Raw genomic sequence first — 20,223 nt, 5'->3', positions numbered from 1 at the left:
CAGACAGCTTTAAAGCGTTAGTGACAAAGGGTTTGATTTCCGTTCAATATTGTCATGTTCATGAATAAATTTATGCTCACTAAATTGTTGAGAATATGTTCGCAGCTTGATTGTTTGCTGTGTTTTTCCGGCAATCGTGCAACCGACGGCTTTGATTGTGATAACATTTTATACATCGATTGCAAGATTGTCGTTTCCGGACATCGAAAAAGGTCAAAGTGAACTTGTACGTACACCCACAACTAATAAGATTGCAATCTGACTGCTTCAGTGCACAGAACAGACTTTCCAAACATTCGATTCTCATTCGATCTGAAATAATCCATTAGCTCGAATCAATTCACCGAAAATCGCAACAAAGTGAATACAATTACTGCTCAATAGAAGCTTACCTTTTCCTGAATGCCAGCAAAAACAGTCATCGAACCTTCCTTCACACTCGCATCAGACGAAGAAAATATTGATTTGCTTCTCTCCAAAGGTAGGTAGGTACATACCAACACTCTTCGGTATATATGGCAATTCGCATCATTTCACAGCAAACTGTAACCGACAAAACGTATCCCGTTCGATTCGATAGAAGCTTTGCAAAGAAAAAAACGGCGAGTTCCGTAACGAACGATTTCTTTATAGTCACCCCCAGTCAGTCAGTGAGCCACCCACTAGCATAAAGATGGTAAAAAATACGCTACGAGGAGAGATTCCTCGGTTGTCGTAAACCAATTGACTCGCAAACAGAGTGAATCAGAGTGGCACTCACGTCCTTCGGCAGTATTGTCATATTATTACCGCTTCTTGACATCCGATCGACCCCCGGATCGGAGTGAGGGGGGGGAGCGAATGGTGGGCAACTTTCCACATACGTCTGATACGGCGTTATCGAGTTAGTTGCTTTGCTTCGGCTTGTGAGACTTTCGGTTGAACCAGAGAAGATGACTTTTTATCGACCTAAAGGGATTGGTGACACCACGCATACACAGACATATGCAATCCGAAGCAGATATATTATTGGAGTGGATGCCAAAGTTCGTAGGTAGGAACCATAAGAGATCAGCAAATCCATTTTAGCGTAGCCGAAAACCGTAGCAAGCACATCCTAATTTGATTTAAAGCAGTAAAGTCACTGAGATCATCAAAAAATGTGACCGAGGCTCCATCATCGTTGTTTGGTCAGGATAGAGCGCAAGCGGTCGAGTCAGCAGATTCATCATTAGAAAAAATCATCTATCATAATTCATTCACTTTTTCCTTTCTCGTGCGGAAGCGCAGACACTCTTCTTTCTAGCCTGAATTGGAGCTTTGACGTAGGAGTACGTCTAACGGAAAGATAGGTGGTCCTTCTAAAATGTTCACAAAAAATTGTTGGGATTGAGTCATAAAAACTCAGCGCTTTTCTGACCGATGTAAAACATTTCATTACCGCAATTGAAAAGGGCCTAAGCCTAAAATGTAAGCGAAACGAGTGAGAGTTCATGTTTGTTTACTATTCCAGTAAAGAATAAACCTCATTCGATTTGTTTATGTTTAGAGTTAGGCCTTTTTCAATTGTTAGTCTCAAGTGTTTGTCTCAATCAATTAGAAAGTCTTCCACGCATTATATATCAAAGAAAACATAAGATTTTTAAGCGCGCGTTAGTGAAAAACTGTCAAATATCATGATTATTATTTATGGTGTATTGTCATAAAACACAATCCTTGCAGGTCAAAACGCTGGGTCATTGGTTTCTTGGCACGACAATTAGAGGAGCAGCAGTAACTAGAAAGAAGCGGCCAAATACTAACTGAAACCGACTTTACGCTCGATGCTCGGTTCGTACTGTCAGTTCCACCCCGGAGCGAAGAAGTTGCACATTGTGAGGCACTTTGTGTCCGCCGGAAACAGCTGACAGTATTTTTTGCCTCCTGAAGAAAGGCGAGAGCGTCGAGTGATAGTCTGTTTTCAACATTTATAGAACCAATTGTACGTCTATTCGTAATCCTACGTCAAGTGCATGTACCGTCCCTCGCACACTCGACTCGCTCTACTCTATTGAAAGTTCTTCAACCATAGAATTGCATTTTATTTAAAAAGTTTCAGTTTAAAATGTTTCAGGATCACTTAACAACACAGTGCCTGAAAATTGCTTTAAATTATTACCCAGAAGACACATTGAGCATGAAAATAATGAATGTCGTTCTGTCTACGTTATAATTGGCAGATAAAGCAAATATTGTCTACAACTAATCCAAATATTTGCATTCATGTGCTTCCTCAGTGTTTACAAAAATTCCTACCCCTTGCCATGGCCTTCTACAGCGACTGTATTTGTATGTCCTATCACCAACCCAACGGATGTGTATTGCAAATCATGCAGCTTCTCAGTCTACTCATGCCTTTAATCAAAATAGTACACTTTTCCATGTCTCGAAACGCCCAACACCCTTCCCCATGGTGACATTTTTGGAAAGAAACCGACTCATTGACGTAGCCAGACCCTATAAATGAGTTTGATTTGAACTGAAACGAATGTTATGATGAATCTTAAAACCATGGCTAGACTACTGGGGGAGTGCTGTCATGCCAATAGTAATGTATACATGTGAAGCACTTTCTTACCAGACCTACATGGAAATCCTTTTATGTAGACAATGACATTTACATTCTGCGCCCGTCTTTGCGAATCAGTCCTCGAGCCTTGCCGCCAGTCATTTTACCTCGAAGAAGGTTTCACATTTTAGCCAGTATGTTGTGTGATACCGACTATCCTTGGTAAGCTGGTCGGTTAGCAGGCGGCGGCATTTGAACCACATTACCTAGCGGTGGATTAGGGATTAATGGTGATGATGATGATGATGATGGTGGTGGTGGTGATGTTGGTGCTCTGGTAGAGGAGGAATGTCTATAGAGATAAACAAAGGCTCATGTGACGTGATTACATTCGTCTGGCATTTTCCAAAATAGCAGCCTCCATCCGGCGCGTACGGTTTCGTTTGAGGTTACGGTTGTATGAGCACTATAAATAAATACCTCGTTCACAGCCATCATTTTATGGTGCACTACAAAGGGACCGAATCTGAATCCAACGTGAACCCGTAACGTATGGAAATCGAAATAATGCTTAATATTTTATTATTACAATAAAAAGTTGTTAAACAAAGAATGAAAATTATTGTAAAAAATTGCCTATCTGTTCAAGTACCACCCACAATTCGAAATGGGATAATTTATTCTGAAAATTTTGACTTTCCGGGAGAATTGATTCCAAAAGAAAAATTTACATAAGCAGCATCCGCTGCATTTAATCGAAGCAGCAAGTGATTAAAAACACTCTTTTCAACCCATCGTCTATCGAGCCCCAGAGCGTATCTCGAGGGTCTTGGTTCCGCGAGTTTTATGCAAAGATAGCGCAAACAGAAGCTTTTCCGGCGTTTCTCGCCAGTGACTGGCAGTTATTAATTACTCGACTTCGTTTTGTGTTCCTGTTGAGATTTGTTTTATGCGAATGCCGAATGCGAAGCACAAGTATCGCAGCCGCAGCTAAGAAGAAGTTTCACAACGCAGAAGTCATTCGTAAGGAATATGAAATGGTTCGAAAACTTTTCTCCGGTGAATGATGCCAGTAAAAAAGTTATAATGAACCGCTTCGTGGCCAAGTGATAGCTATTGTGATGAAAAGAAGTCAGTCGAACAATCCGAAGAGATGAATGTAGGTGTTTGGTATTGAAATAATATGATTATTATTCGAGTGTTTAGACTTTTCCAAACACAATTTAATGCCATGCAATGTACTAATTAATGGCACTCTACGGATTCTTCCTCCTAATCTAATTAGAGCGACCTAAAGGAATAAACAAAAATGTACGGGTGTATAAATTCTCACGGAAAGCACAATATTGATTTTTGGTGCATGTCTAATGTTACAACAGCACAATCAAATTTTAATTGCTGTGAAAATGTTTACTTTAAAGCCCTCGTTTAATTTTTTTTCCTAAGTCCTAAAGCATTCCAGACTAAATGTTTTCTATAAATAACAATATAAACACTACGTTTATTTCAGAAATTTTCCAGCAATATGAAAACTATTTGAAATGCATCACAAGCTATCGCATAGTCTTCACACAGTCCAAGTTGCAAGTATTCATTGATACCCTGATACCGTCAAGTGGATGAAACTCGAAGCATACGACTATAAAGCATACTTTTACACTTCATTGACAACAATACTCCAGGGTTATTACCCACTTTACCTTTGTTCCCATTTGAGTGACACCAGCAGGATGGAGCTAGAAGAGCATACTACACTGCAAAGGTGCATGTTCGTTACTGGACGTGGAACAGCGCGATTGAGTCTGATTGACAGGTTTTTTTGCCTTTACATAGAATGAATTTATGTTCCCCCCAAAGGGTCAAAAGTGCGGTTTAATACAAACCGAACACATTGCTTTTGTTAAAGTACACAAAATTTTAGATTTCGGTGCTTGCTTCATCACAGTTTTGCTTCCGGAAAAATAGAATATTGATTTGATTAGTCAAACTAAGCGAATAAATTTGTATTCATCGCAAAACATATCGGAACGTATGTAAATGGCTCAGCGTTCGACGTGTTCGATATCAGCTTGCAGCAGAGATTCCGAATATATTAACAACCATCCTGAAAGCTTCACTCCATATGCATAACAAAAGAAGCAATTTATTCATTTGCTTCGAAATTGAATCCAGTTGCTCCGAGTTTGCAGCCACCACCAGCAGCCATTGGGTAAACACATGTGCGAAATTGTGTCGTTCTGCCTGCATCGAATAGTCGTCGATGGCAATCATTTTCGTGTTGTTGGCTACAAAATCGACAACAACCGGAGGTCGGATTTTCCGCCGCGAGTGTGCCTGTTTATCGCTTGAAACCCACATAATGCGTAATGTCGGAGGTACGATACCGTGAGAGCTGCCGTACGTACAGGCGAATGAGTTGGCAATTTGTCAGGAAATCAATATTGAAAATAAATGACTGGATACTACCGAGCACCGGCGCCGATGGATGGGACCGCTTCGATAGCCGAGAATGAAGAGTAGGGAAGCAGTCAGTTGCGCCCTTGGAATTGATTGGTCTCACTCTTGGGTGACATCCATAATTCATGAAGGGATTATTTCAGATGGAATATTTCCCTCCAATTAGGATGTAACCTGTAATGTGTGGAGGAAAATTCAAATTTCCCATGTTGGCAAAAATCGGCATATCTTGAAATGACAGCTTCACAACCAACAAAAAGGAAGAGTATATTGAAAAAATATTGTTCAATTTAAAAACATACACTAACAAAAGATTATAAAAATTTCAAAATGCCACGACATAACATGAATCCTTCTACGATGGAATATAATCACCCTTCATTCCAAAAATAACACAACACCTACTTCAGTAAACGCTCTAGCATACCGGCAACTCATCCGTGTGCTTATTCGTAAAAGCAGTAATCCGATCATGTCATTTATGTGAATTGTTTACCGTAGGGCACCGGAACCGGAGCCCTTTGCTCCTTTCGAAAATCGAAAGCCCTTTCGCTGGTTAGAGGTAGGTGCGCTAAAACGAATAAAAGCAATACAAAATAATAGAATCAATTCAATTTCTATACCCATTGCACGGGTTCGAAGGGCGACGACGGTATCTCGATACCGTGTAGGGTCTGGAATTCATCGAATAAACGAACGAACGTTGAGGGTGAAATATGGTCGTAATCATTGACTTCTATTATGACAGTTATTAACGTCTTCATTACTTTAGTGATTATTGATTTTGGCCTATTACCTTCTGTAGAGAAAGCAATGTTAAAAATATTGGAAAAAAAATGTTCCCAAACAATATATTAACAATTGTTATGTCTTCATGATTTGTTGCAAATGTATGTTTTTTTAAGTTATATGAAAATACCACAAAATAATAACGTATCACACCTTGTAGACGACTCTAGAAAACACGCTCACGAATAGTGCCAAATCAAATAGGAGTCTCAAGCAACTCAAGTTAATTACCTATAAAAAAAACCTTTCCTTCAAATTCACTACGAAAGCTAGAAGTAAAATGACACCAATAAAATTAGTTATTTTAAATAAATCAAATGCAATTCATTTAACTGAAGTTTTTGGAGCGTCTTAGTAGAATACGAAACCTGAAATTAAATTAAAAAGAAAACTTTCCAATTGAATTCTACTATGTATATTTATTTTTGACAGACACGTATTTCGCCTAAGACTTGCAGGCTTCATCAGTCATCTGTCAAGAATAAATACACATAGCAGAATTTAGTTGGAAAGTTTTTTGTTTAATTTAATTTCAGGTGCAATTCATTCATCATCACGCAACGTTTTAAGTCTAGGAATCGTGCAAGTCATGAGGCTTAGAACCAAACTACCTTAACAACAAACTGTATTGAATCAGCATTGTTTAAATAGTATTCCCTTTAAACTACAGCGGTACAATCCCGGGCTCTCGGAAATGACAATCGAGCCTTTACATTATTTATTACTCGTGAGATTGGACCCTGCCTTTGCAGCGTTCGAAGAGGTTAATCCCAAAATTGCATATTTATAAACATGGCAACGATCTGCCAGGATAACAACATTCGTATTCAACAGGAGAAATCAGTCGGCGAAGATCTTGTGTAATCTTTTAACGTGTCATCATTTTCCTTCGTTACATTTCGCGTTCCTCGAGGTAACCGTTTAGGACCAACCGTTTCATATATTTACTAGCTGTGAAAGTTTTAAGCGATTAATGTACCTTGCACTTTAAGAAAATAGTTTCACATTTGATGTATTTGGATTGATCACATTCACAATTATCTTTTAAACTGTACAAGAATTCTTTGTAAAATATTTTGAAAACTTTTACTAGCTGAGTGCCCGATCTTGCCTGGGATGTCTCATGTACATGTACATGAAAGAGAAACCGAACCTTTAAACATCCCATTCCCATCTTATGAATAGCCACCCCTTATCATTTTCAAACTCGCCCGTTATCTCTCAGCCACTTCTCGGGTAATTTTTCAAACAGACCTGTGTAACAATGAGAGATTCTCTTCGTGTCTCCTCTCTTCCGTTTTTACGAAATTACTAATGCATTCTAACACATCACCTTTACATGAATCGGTTGCCGATGTCACTAGATAGCTAAAAGTTTTAAAAATTTTCTTTTCTATGCATTTATGTAGCCGTGAACAGCGGAAGAGAGGAGACGCGATGAGAATCTGTCATTGTCACATAGGTCTATTTGAAAAATTACCCGAGACTTGTATATTTGCTATCGAGCCGACAATTCGCGTACTGTAAGACAAACAACGCCCTTTTTTCCTCTTTAGATGTCCCCCTTGTTAGGGACCACCCCCTCCCTTTCGAAATGAAACGAAATTATGTCTTGATTTCTTTGAATTTGAACGAAATTTCGAGAATTTTTTTTCGTAACATTTTTTACAATATCTATACCTATAAAAATGAATTTCTGTCTGTCTGATCCTTATAGACTCGGAAACTACTGAACCGATCGGCGTGAAAATTAGTATACCGGGATTCTTGGGGCCGGGGAAGATTCTTATGATGAATATTCAAGCAAATGAAAGCAAATATGGCAAGTCAGAGTTTTGGAGAAAGGATTTTTTTTCTATGGTGGTTTGAAATCACTCCCCCCTTTGGAAGGGGGGCTCTCATCACATGAAACAGAAATTTCCGCATAACTCGAGAACTATTCAAATAAATGGAACGAAATTCAGCATTTGAAGGTTTTCTAGGGCAATTTACTTGATTAGTTTACGAATTATGCAGAAATTTGTGTTTCATTTGTATGGGAGCCCCCCTCTTAGAAAAGGTAGAGATTTCAGTACACCATAGCAAAAAATTCTGACTCCAAAAACCATCACATGCCAAATTCGGTTCCATTTGCTTGATTAGTATTCGAATTATGAGGAAACTTGTATTTCATTTATATGGGAGCCACCCCCTCTCATAGGTGGCAAGGGTTATAATTCCCCTCCTGAAGGGGGGAGGGGTCTCAATTCACTATAGAAAAAAATCCTGCCTCCAAAAACACCCACATGCCAAATTTGATTCCATTTGCTCGATTAGTTCTCTAGTTATGCAGAAATTTGTGTTTCATTTGAATGGGAGACCCCCCACCCCCCCTCTTAGTGGGGGGAGGGGTCTCTAATCATCATAAGAACCTTTCCTGGCCCAAAAACCCTCACATGCAAATTTTCACGCCGATCGGTTCAGTAGTTTTCGATTCTATAAGGAGCATACGGACAGACAGACAGAAATCCTTTTTTATAGGTATAGATTAATCTTTTCCATCCAGCTTATAGTGGCTTTAATGAACTTAATTAACAAAGTCAAAACTAAAAACAGAACATCTTTTTAATCTATTGTTAAAATTGCGTGCTGGTACACCGAGCTCGAACAATTCTTCGGCCACGCTAAAAGTGCGGATCATGGATGGTGCGATGAAAGTTGTACTAGTATAGTAATGCTGTTGAACTCGTCGGTCTCTACTGTACTTGTTGAATCTTGTGTCGTGTTTCAAGCGTATCCAAGTTTAACAACCTATTGCGATCGCCATACGGCGGCAGATTTACAAGGTCGTCCATGGTAGGTTCCTGAGAGCGAGACGAATAAAACGTTTTTGTATACGTTCTAGCCGTAGAGTCCATGATAGATGATAAGGATACTACACCAATGAAGCATTTTCGAGGATTGGTCAAACTAGTGCACAATACAGCGATTTAAGGCAGTAATGCTCCGTAAAGTCTCTAGAGAGCTTAGTTATAAATCCTAGTTGCCGATTCGCTTTGGCAACTATCGCAGATCGATGCTGATCGAATGACAATTTTTGATCCATAACCACGCCAAGATCGCTCACTATCACTATCGCTGCAATTTTTTCGTTTTGAAAAATGAATATGAAACGTCATATATTAACAGATATCAGCTTTTCAAGATTTTTAAGGTCACCGAAGGACCACTGTTTTCACTAGTGGAGGAGGCTCTTTTTGACATGGCAGATCTCACGGGAATACATAGATATTGGTTGTCTCATTAGGTCAGGTCAGTTCAGACTCATCAGCTATTTGTGGATTTTAAGGTGGCGTACGGTTCAGTCAAAATGTCAGTCATTTCAAAGTTAGGGAATAGTTATAATGGGATTCCGGATACGATTATAACCGGAATCGAGCCCTTTTTTTCCCCTATGCCCTAGATAACATGGTTTAATCCGCGGATCCCTTATCCCTTGGGTAAAGAGGACCGTTCTACAAACCTAGTAAGCGTTACTTCAATGATTCTCCCATATTCAATTTTTCCGTTTTTTTGCCCTTCACGCCTTATCCCACTCTGATTGGATACTACACCAATAATTGCATTACTTTCTTCTACCGTTCCCTCGGTCTATTGGAAAACCTATCATTATAAAGAATTAAATAATGCATGACCTCATTATAAATATCAAGACAATCAAACATGAGATTGGTCAAAAACTGCGTTTTATTCTCCTAATTCTATTATTGCCATATAGTTTTTTGTTTCATTTTCCCAATTCTCCCGAGTGTGTGGTGCGTATACGAAAATGATAGAATTAGGAGCATAAAACAAAAAGCAAGGTATTACATCACCTAATATAACGGGTAGCAGTAATTTAGTGAGTAAAATATTCAGGTACCAACCGAAAGAGCGTGGGTGCGAGCCCAACCTGCCGTTGCACAACCCAATATATTTTCGGTCTATATCGAAATTTTACAGTTCGTTCCATTAATCATTCTACGTTGACGACAAAACCGCGTTAGAATCATTTACGAGTGAATAAAAAGAAAAACCGAAAAAATAAAAAAATAAACATAGTTGGAAAATACACGTGTGTGAATGAACGCTTGGACAACCAATAAATTAAATAGTTCAGAAAAGTTAACGAAAAAATAAACTTTTACTTGATACTTATTATTCGCTTAACTTTTCCGAAGAATCAACTTTTCTGAGAGTTAACTTTTCCAAAAGTCCAATGTATTTGTATGTGTTATGCAAGCCTGTGCCTGTGAATCACAGATGAAAATATTAAAAGATATTTGACTCTATAAGTATCCATCAGTTTTTACTATTATACAAATGCAATCATTTTATATGAGAAATTACGTGTGGAAAACTTTCTGATGGATAGAATTTCTAATTCAATATGCAATAAAAGTTAAAGTATGCCTTGTTCCACGTTTGTTTTATACGAGGACGCATCTCAAAATATGAAAAAAAAAAACAAAAGAACGTAAATTTTCCTCGTCACATCGTTCGTCGTATTTTCTAATTAAAATGTCTTCGTAACTTTCCCCTTTCGAAGATGGACCCAGTGACTCTATAAAACTATGCAATGGATGTCATCACCATTTCTGCCTGCGGACACGGCAATAATGAACTTGTTATTTTTCATAGCACGTTTTTGTTTGCACAGTTTTTATATCAAGTCTCTATCTCTGCTGGCATGCATAAGATATGCGAAGTCCGCAGTTTTCCGGATAATAGATTACGTTCGCACAATTATCATTTTCTTCTACTGCAGATGTTTGCACCTCTTATCTTTAGAAGCTATCAAAATGGCTGTTTTCTTCTAGCGATAGTAATTAAAGTAATAAGCTAGTTTATACCGAGAGTTCTTAAACTATGCAGAGGCTAACTAATTTAAGAAATGTTTGTCGTAAACCATTTTAGTAACAAAAATTCCAAACACACAAGCAAATTCCTTCGTCATTTTTTCGGTCATGAAAGGAAACTGCCTTAATGGAGATTCACAAACAAAATTAAAAACAGCCGGATACCAAAAATAACATAACCATAATGCAATTATACACTAATTATGCGAACTGCATTTCACGAGTAATGCCATCGCCATGACAAATTTTCAGCTGAAAAAATAATTTATCCCTCATCGGAATCAATATTTAACAGACGAAAATTATAAACTACCCCAGCGCAAGAGACTGTAAGCCCCCAGATAAGTAAGCTGGCTTTATCGATATCCGCAAAAGCAAAAACAACCAATGGGTACACATTGTTCGCAAAATGACATCATTAATTAACATGTCGTAAATATTTATACTTTGCACTCCCCGTGCGTGTCATTCCGTGACCAATGTTTCTCTCTAGTGGTAGCACGGTTTCGCGCCGAACAACCGAAATGCTTTAGCTTTATGCAGTGTCGACGAGTTTTATGGCTCATCTATTAAATTGTAGTCATTTCGAAAGCCATTACAAATGAACCGAACAGTCATAACTTCCAGCAGTGATGCTGGGCAAGGAAAAAAATGAAGGCAAGACCAAGTGAAGCTTTAACTTTAATTGCAAAACTTTTGGCCGAATATTCTTGCTCGGGGATAGTGGAAAAGTTGAAATGACTGATGTAATGAAGACGTGTTTTATTCATACATTTTCATGTTTCTTGTTCAAAAATGGATTTGGGAAAATTGAAACTATTCCACGGGAGAGAAAACGGTGTCAAGAAAGTCGGAAAAGTTGCAACGTGCAAAAGTACACTAGAGACTAAACATATAATCAGACAAAAAGCTTGTGCAAAAAAAAAATCGTTTGCTAAGTGAAATCCAAGAAAAGCGTTGCCTAGCTCGGGAGGTTAATTAAAAATTAAACTAGCGAATGAAGAATAATTTGTAGCCAGCAACTCTCACCGGCACCACTCATTTAGTTCTGAATGCACTCTTGGAATTTTGCTAGTACGAGTACGAAATGAAATTTGTGGTTCTGTCAGCTTCGCGGGCTTCGTAGTCAATTCTTTTCAGACCGCCGCCACTGACGGGGTTTTAATATTCATGCCGGAGATCGTCTACTATGAAATTAATTTTCTTAATAATTTGGCAACAGTCAGCATCACTAATTCACTCTAGGTATAATAAATAATAAAAACGGCTGAGTAAAACCGTTTTCTTCCAATGATTTGTTATGTTGACAAATTATTTAGATTAAAAACGAGCTGGAACAACAGTTTTTTCTGTTTGTTTCTCAATTTGGGGTGATTTACCTTAATACTAGCACAGATCTGACCTCGGTATCTGCTCATTGCCGCTTGGTTTCTCAAAAAACAATTTTTCTTTCTACTGACTGATAAAGACTGAATTGTTCAGTTCAGCACAACTTTTCAATTCAACTAAATTCAAACTGATTCTTTAAACCTATTTCATCTACGCAAAATTTGAAACGGGAAAAGCTATCAGCTCCGGAAACCGGCAGTAATGAATTCATCCCAATTCAATTGTACTGACGGTCGATCGTAAACGTCCTTTTCGTAATTCTTACAGTGAACAATGGTCATGGTTCGAGAATACACTGACTTTACCCAAATTTACCTACCATTATAAAATGCTTAGAAGAGGTTCAACTGATAAACGTACAGCCATCAGACGGTAGCTGTGGGATGGAATATTAAACAGATGATACCCTAGGAAAGCGATGGAAGCGGAAAGTGCGACTACACCATCCCAAAATTCATAGCAAAGCAATCACACCGTGCGAGAAATAATGGTATGAAATGGCAATTTGTATTCCGCCCAGCATCCTGAATCAACAGGCATTTGGTGAAGATTGCTCTTAGTGGGCAATATTGCTCCTACTCCTACACGGTTCTACACGGTAAGGAAGAAGCAACGAATAATTGGTATCTCTGTACGTTACAATCATGCCCAGTACAACTTTTGGCCTGTCTAGCCGGACCTCCATGAATGAACAACTAGCAAGTGAATACTAAGATTAGTTGGTCTGCTGGTTGGATCGAGTAACTTTTGCAGTTGGTAGGTAGTTTAGCATCTGCATATTCTTGCAATGGTCCCATGTGTTGCTATCACTATTATGCAGGAACGGGAAACGAACGGCAGCCTGGGTGATTTATTACCATCAGAGCAACATGTGTGGGAAGATATTGCGGGAAGCTAAATGATGAGTTCACTAGTCAGGAGCAACAAGCTAGTGTAAGATAGAATATCGGTGTGGACAGAAGTTTAATCCGAATTCATCATCACTAACACTTTACAGTCTCAAATCTAGCTGTCTAACTGTCTAGCGGCAATCATTGATTTCTCCTGTTTGAATGTTTGCAACGTGGAGCAAGACCAGATCCAACCAAACTCTAAAATTCAATTTTTTTTAAAGTTTAGTTTCCAAAACATTCTGCCTTGGTTGCAAACAACTAACATAACGATGTTCCGGACTAATGTTGCATGTTCACTATACACTGACGTCGTTATTATTTTCGATTAAAATTCAATGTAATCCCAGCAAGGTCAATGCTTCTGTGGGTACCCATTGATGTCCGAATATCAGTCAGTCAGTCAGCATCAATCCGGAGGACCAACAGCGGCGAGTAAGAACACGACCGACGAAACTCGCTTACCGTGCCGTATGAGCCAATTGTTTACATTTTCTAACTAGTGGAGCGTGCTGAATTGTTTACATAATTCGTGGCATTTTTATTTGCCTTGTTCGTTTGGTTGAGAAACTAAAATACATAGTGCAGGGAATCGATTGGAACATGGTTAATCGGTGGCTGGTGGTAATGGAGTTTACCTCTGCGAAACGTGAATGAAAGTAAAATGATTTAAACTTTGTGCACGGTTGAAGGTTAACATTTACCGTAACGTTTAATTAAAATTTCAATCGGAAGGATGCAATTAGTGATTATTAAAAACAGCTTTACATTAACAAAGTGTTAGAAATAATAACGAGCAACAAATGGTGCACAATAATGAAAGTTCAAAAGAGTTTATCTCAAAAAAAAAACAAATTAATTGTTAATCTGACATACATCAGCAACAAAGTACCTAACTGTTATAATTTTCAATTTATCGTACACAAGTACTAAGCTCCCGGCTCCTGGCTTTAATACCTTCTGACAGTTTAAAACCTCACAGACAATGATGTTTTCCCCGGTTGTGTTTGTAGGTACGCCTCGCCAGCTTCACTCGAGAGTGCTCGACCTGAATTCCAACGGTTCTGTTCTGTTCTGAGTCTTTCCTTTGTCCCGGCCATCCGTCCACCTTCCGTTGCGACTGGGGACCGTTTTCTGCGTTACTGTTGTATAGACAGACGGTGTGTACGGAATCGAAACAATGTCAAACTATGAAACAACAGCACCTGGGTGGAGTTTGTCAGGACGTTTGTTGCTTGTCGATTGCATTTCGCGTTCCCGTCAGTAACGTACTGGCTGTGCAATGACAGCTAGTTGGACGATGTTTGGACTTCCATTTAGCTCCATTTCACGATGCGGATAGATTCGAATTGTTTTAAGAGGTTAGTCATTTGATATGAATGTTCAACTGCCATTGTTGTTACATTCGCAATTTCAATACTGGGAATCGCTTTATTTATTTAGCATTGAATTGAATATTTATTTTATTGCTGAATATACGAGAAAATTAGAACTTACAGGATCAACATCTGCGTGGTTAGCGTAAAAGCTTCTAAAATCGATTTTTTTTCAGTTTTATGGACGACCTTTAATAAAACTAGATATAGTAAGCATCTTTTCTAGATCGACATTGACAAATTTTGACATACAACACTGTCAAGTGGGACATCGTTTTTTATCCACACTAGTGCCTGCACTCCCAATTAGGAGCGGCTCACAACAACGTTTGACCTGAATTAAAAAATATGTTATCTCGGCCCTAGAGCCAATATGACAGCCCACATGAAACATGATAACGCAACCATAGTAAGGCAATCTACCTAAACCAAACACGAACAATCATGAAAATTTTACTCGGAATTTTGGCAAGGATGCAGGCAACGAAATAACGCTGCGGAATGGAAGCTTGGTACCTAATACGATAGGGTCCTGCGCTAGCATCTAGAACCCCGGCCATTCGACGTCGTGGCACTACACAGTACATACTAAAAAAGCACCGAATTCGGTAAAATTTTACCGAAATCTAAGCAGCTGAATGTTCGTTAAAATTTTTTATGATGCCAACGTGATGTCGGTATGAACCACAGAAATTTTTACCAAACGTTCTGCTGCTCAGATTTCGGTAAAATTTGACCGAATTTTAAGTGTCAGGATTTAATGACAGGATATGTCATAAAGACGAGAAGGTGTGTAGTAGTTTTACCACAGCGGAGGCATTACCAACCAGCTGGGAACAAGATTTGACAAGCGATTGAAAGAGGGTCAACGAGAGCTCTAGCCATCCCAAGCCCCAACCTAGCGCCTCCACGTGGCCATACCTGGTAATGCTCTATTGAGTAGCTAACCTAGGAGGTGCGATGCTGGGTGGTTCCCGGCTGCCTGATCTCAAAACCGCGGTTCTGGACAGGCGGCGGAGCCACACAGCCTTGCCAATAGGTAAGCCTAATATAATATATTATTTTAATTTTTTTTTCGTTTTAGCTTATGAAGCATCTCCTGCTATATAGTAAAAACTTTGGCCAAAACGAGTTTTAATACTGCACATGGATACCAGAATGAAAAAATTAAATTAATTATTAGCAGCACTTATGGAACCTCCAAAGACGCTACTCTATTCCATAGGAAGGACTGCTGGTGAGATTGTTCTATTTTTGTCTATATATACCACATTTCATCTTAATATGATATTAGTAATAGTATTATTATTGGTATCATAAATGTGGAAGGCTGGATGATGGAATGGATTGCCAACCTGCCAATCCTTAAGGTCTGAAGCAAATATGGCACTTCTCAATTCAAAACAAACAAATCATCACGTGGCTTAGAGTTGGTACAGCGAAATTGATTATTACATGGAAGGATCCTTATGCTGGAAGGCGACTCTTATAACCCCGGAATGCGCACAAGTGCCTCTGCTTGTGGGTCCGCCCAATCCTTTTTGGCCATTCTATAACAGCATTAGTGTGAAATTCATTTGATAATCAAATTTGGATCTACTGTAATTCTACCTACATACATTGGCAAATCCTTGAATTGATGGTGGCTTTCCCCTACTACTACTACTAGATTGAAAGGGGGTCAACGAGAGGATGTTAATTGAGGACACAAGGCCGTTTCTTCAATTACAGCATGATTAACGTGCTACTTCCCGCACGGAGGCACCCGACACCGAGAAGGAAGCGTTCTACACACAGCTGGAGGCAACGTACGACAGCTGTTTGCCACGCGACTTCAAGATCGTCACCTTATGATTATGAACACCCAGGTTGGCAGGGAAGTGAGATATAGCGGTGATCTGCCCCATAACCTGCACACCGAAACGAACGATAACGGCCAGTGGAGCATAAACTTCGCAGCTTTCCGAGGGCTAGTTATTGGAGGCACTTTCTCCGCAAAGATATTCACTAGGCCACCTGGAGATCACTTGACCAACGTACAGCGAACCAAAACGACAAGGACCACGAGACTCTATCTATTTCTGTGGAGCTAGTGGCTTCGACCCTCGAAGACGGATGGGGAAAGGTTCGCACCGCCATCAGAGAGACCGCACCCATGGTGGTAGGAGAAGAAATCTCAAATGACGGGTTTGACAGGAAATGCCAGCAAACGTTCTAGTATTATTAGTGCATGTTGTGCTCCCGGAACTTGTCTAGTAAATGACGCACTCGTCGACGCCGGACGCTCGGTCCTCGTCGACGAAGGACTTCGCTAACGGTCTCACTCTACAGTACAGGAACAACAAATGAAGTTTAGCTATATTTTAATTATGAAAGTTGAATAAACATAGAAGGAGGTGGAAGGTTCCCTTCAGTTTTCAGTCAGATTCAGTTTTCAGTCAGAGCTCAAAATTTAATCATGTCTTAGGGGATCGAAATTAGGTACCTTCAAGCCCAAATATTTACTTCACGAATACTTCATACACAAAATATTCACTTTAAAAATTTCGTAACATAAATTTACCGCACAACAGATTCCGCACATGTATAATTCGGTTGTTAAGACAACCGTTTTCTGGGAAAAAAGACCTTGAATTTTTCACAACTCGACCAGCCGAGATGAATCATAGCAGCAAATCCACTAAATTACTGCTGTCGTAAAGGCAATTAGGTGGATTCCTGTCGTTTCCGAATAAATCTACTCTGTTGGACCAGTTCCAGTTGTCTTCTTTCGTCTTGCTTCTAGCACAACTTGTTAGAAACTGCACTTATCGGGTTAAAAGTTTCAGCACTAAAAGACGAGTGCATACCTCCAAAACAAACTGCGATCAAAATATTCCAGAACCGACCTCTAGAGATGCAGCTATAAGATAAATCATGTTTCCGGTTTCTAAATAGACCAGACATTAATTAAGTTTAATTATCCAGTTTTCATCTAGCTCAAGTTTAGCGCTTTATCATCTTATGATTCCACGACAGCTGAAACACTGGGGCACAATGTTAATGTTAAGCATTACATTACAATCGAAAATCAAATTAGATTTAAGTTCATTATCTAAAGTAATGCTGTTAAATATTTATTTATTTATTTACTATTTTGTTGTTTGTTATTAATTAAGCTGCGAATACTAAAGTTGAATGAAAAAAATCCATTCCATTATTAGTGGAATTTAATCATAAAAATTGTTTCAAGTTTTCTTTCGGTCAACTAACATTGATTAGTCAGCCAGCTAAATAAGATATACGGATAAGAGGGACGGAAACCATCATCTCCATCAGCCCGTGCGATGATGTTTCTTCAGATGTTAGTTGTAGCAAGCAGAAGATGGAAAAACTATTTGTTCGCGTAAAGGAATAAAAATAATCTCAAACTGCATTCTCACAACCGACTTTCCAGCATTTCAGCGCCACCGTTTCTCAAACAGCAAAGCTGACCTCATAGCCATTTCCGATACGCTCTGCTAATAGATTGCGCATCATACTGACTGAACACAGTTACTGTTCTACTGTTTCAATCCAGCCAAGCCATCCTCCGCTGGTCAGCCGTACCTTAGCCGTACAGACATAGTCATATGGCGGACGGTGTGTTTTTCCCATTCAATAGAAATTCCATCAAGCGAAGGGTAGGATATACGTTCGACGTGAGGACTTTATACTCCAATCAACGAATATAGCCAATTTCGCTCACTGCTCGTGTACGTCATCCATTCATGGAAAAGCAGCCAAATCATGCGCTTCGATGCCACCGCTGAAAGACCACCGTCTGGAAATTTTTTATTTCTTCGCCTGGTGCTGGTTATTTCATCACCACACACTGACAGCACACGCTTGTTGGTGATTGAAAATCGTAATGAATATGGGCAGATAAATGTACTAATTAATTGGTGCCTCTTGGACACAGCGAAAAAAAATTAAAAATGTTACTGAGAAATTAAAAACAAATATTTCTTGCTGTGAACCGTCCAAAGAAGAAAACATGTTAAATTATTTTCCTAATTTTTCACTTATAAACTAATTAGGTTTAATTTTCAAATCCATCCATCTGAATTAATTCACAAATGACGATACCAGTGGGTAACCAGGAGCTGACGGTTGGATTGAACTTTATATTGCTTATTTTTATTGCCTCTCTGTCGGCGAAGTTTCATCGGCAGACGAAATTGATTTTAAATAAACCATTTCCGCTGGTGATTTTTTGCATTGATTCTTTGCCAGTTATAAAACTGTATCTCATGAAAGGCGGAGACCGGTCATCGTTTGGCACAGAATAAAAAAAAAACTACCATACTAGAGTAATGCGTTTGCGATGAATACACACTATTTATACATGCTTATTGGCATCTGAAAGCAGTTGATTTGCTTCGAAAGGTTAAGAAAACTTTTTTTAACGATGGGATATTAAAATAAATTAGGTACTTTATTTTACTTAATTTAATTCGTACTGTAGCGTTATGTGGCGATTCACATCACTATGCACACGGTCAAATAAGGCGGATTAAGGACTTTGCATAATGGTTCCCATCCAGAAAGGCACAGTGCAATCAATTGGATGGAATGCATAACCTTTGGGCGAGATTAAATCTGGATGTGCTGGACCAAAAAAAAAATGCGCGGCACAGTGGTCGACAATAAAAAGTGAGGATTTATATATTTTTTGTCGGAATTGTGAATGTTCGCGTTGGTTCATTGTTTTCGAAAGTACGTAGTAAACTGCACAACTGTTTTCGATAAAATTAAATTTAATTGCATGGTATCTGCTATCTGGAACACAGATTATGTTCCGTTACTCTTTTCCATATACAGTAATGTTCCGATTTTGTCAGCCCCATGTTAAATTTTGGGCTGACCAAATGGGGAAAAAACAAAATCGGGAATTTTTTTTTCGAAATTTTTTTCAAAAATTCAAGACTTAAGACCTTGCAATATCGAAGACTTCTACTAAATATTAAATTTTAACCCTCAATCGATTAACCGAAAGTTCAACGCAATCTAATCAACCGGGCACAGCACACTGATTCAGAACCTTTTTTGGTGCGCATTTATTTTGAGCGGGAAAACTTGGTTCTAGGTTTATGGAACCTTTAGAAGAGTTTCTTAAAATTATAAGTTCTATCGTCCAGTGGAATTCAAATTTTGATTAATCCCTCTAAAAGGGCAATAAAAAATTTACTTTTCTTCAGTTTCAATATAAAACATTGATGCGTTCTGCAAAGTTATACAGCATATTATTGCACGAAATTTCGTTGAAGACAGTAATCTTCTACCTCTTCAGCAAAGATAGAAATATCCTATTTCTCATAAATGAAAAATCGTTGAAATCAGTTTATCTATTTTAGCAGTTTTTGTAGTTGTTGTATGACTTTTTCTTGTCTGACAAAGTTGCACAAATAGTAAAAATACACAACATTGCTGAATGTAGTATACCTCTATCTTTGCTTGTTTAGGAACTGTAAAACTTTTACTAAAAAAAAATACCCTAATTTTGACCCCGAATTACTCGCAAGAAGGCACCATTTTATTCAAAAACTCTCCCCAGGGAATCAGAATTGTTTCAAGCAGGCTGAGAAGTTTCAAAAATCATGTTTAAAAGCATAAATGTTAAACGAAATTTATATAGGCTGATAAAATCGGAGGGAGACAAAATCGGGAGTTGACAAAATCGGAACATTACTGTATTTGCTTGATATGTTACTCGTCCAATATTTTACTTTTGTGGTAGTTATCAATAAGCATTTTTGTGACGATGTTACCAATAAACATTATTATTTTCATAAATACAGGACAATTAGCCGAGCAGGAGCGAAGAGCAAAATAATATCAAAATGTGTTATTGCAAATCGAATAACTCATTTCAAAATTTGGTCTTGTTTTGGCTGACA

Source organism: Sabethes cyaneus, chromosome 3 (assembly GCF_943734655.1).
Source record: "Sabethes cyaneus chromosome 3, idSabCyanKW18_F2, whole genome shotgun sequence".
Taxonomy (NCBI): domain Eukaryota; kingdom Metazoa; phylum Arthropoda; class Insecta; order Diptera; family Culicidae; genus Sabethes; species Sabethes cyaneus.
The sequence above is the reverse complement of the archived record's forward strand: the minus strand, read 5'-3'. Positions refer to the sequence as shown.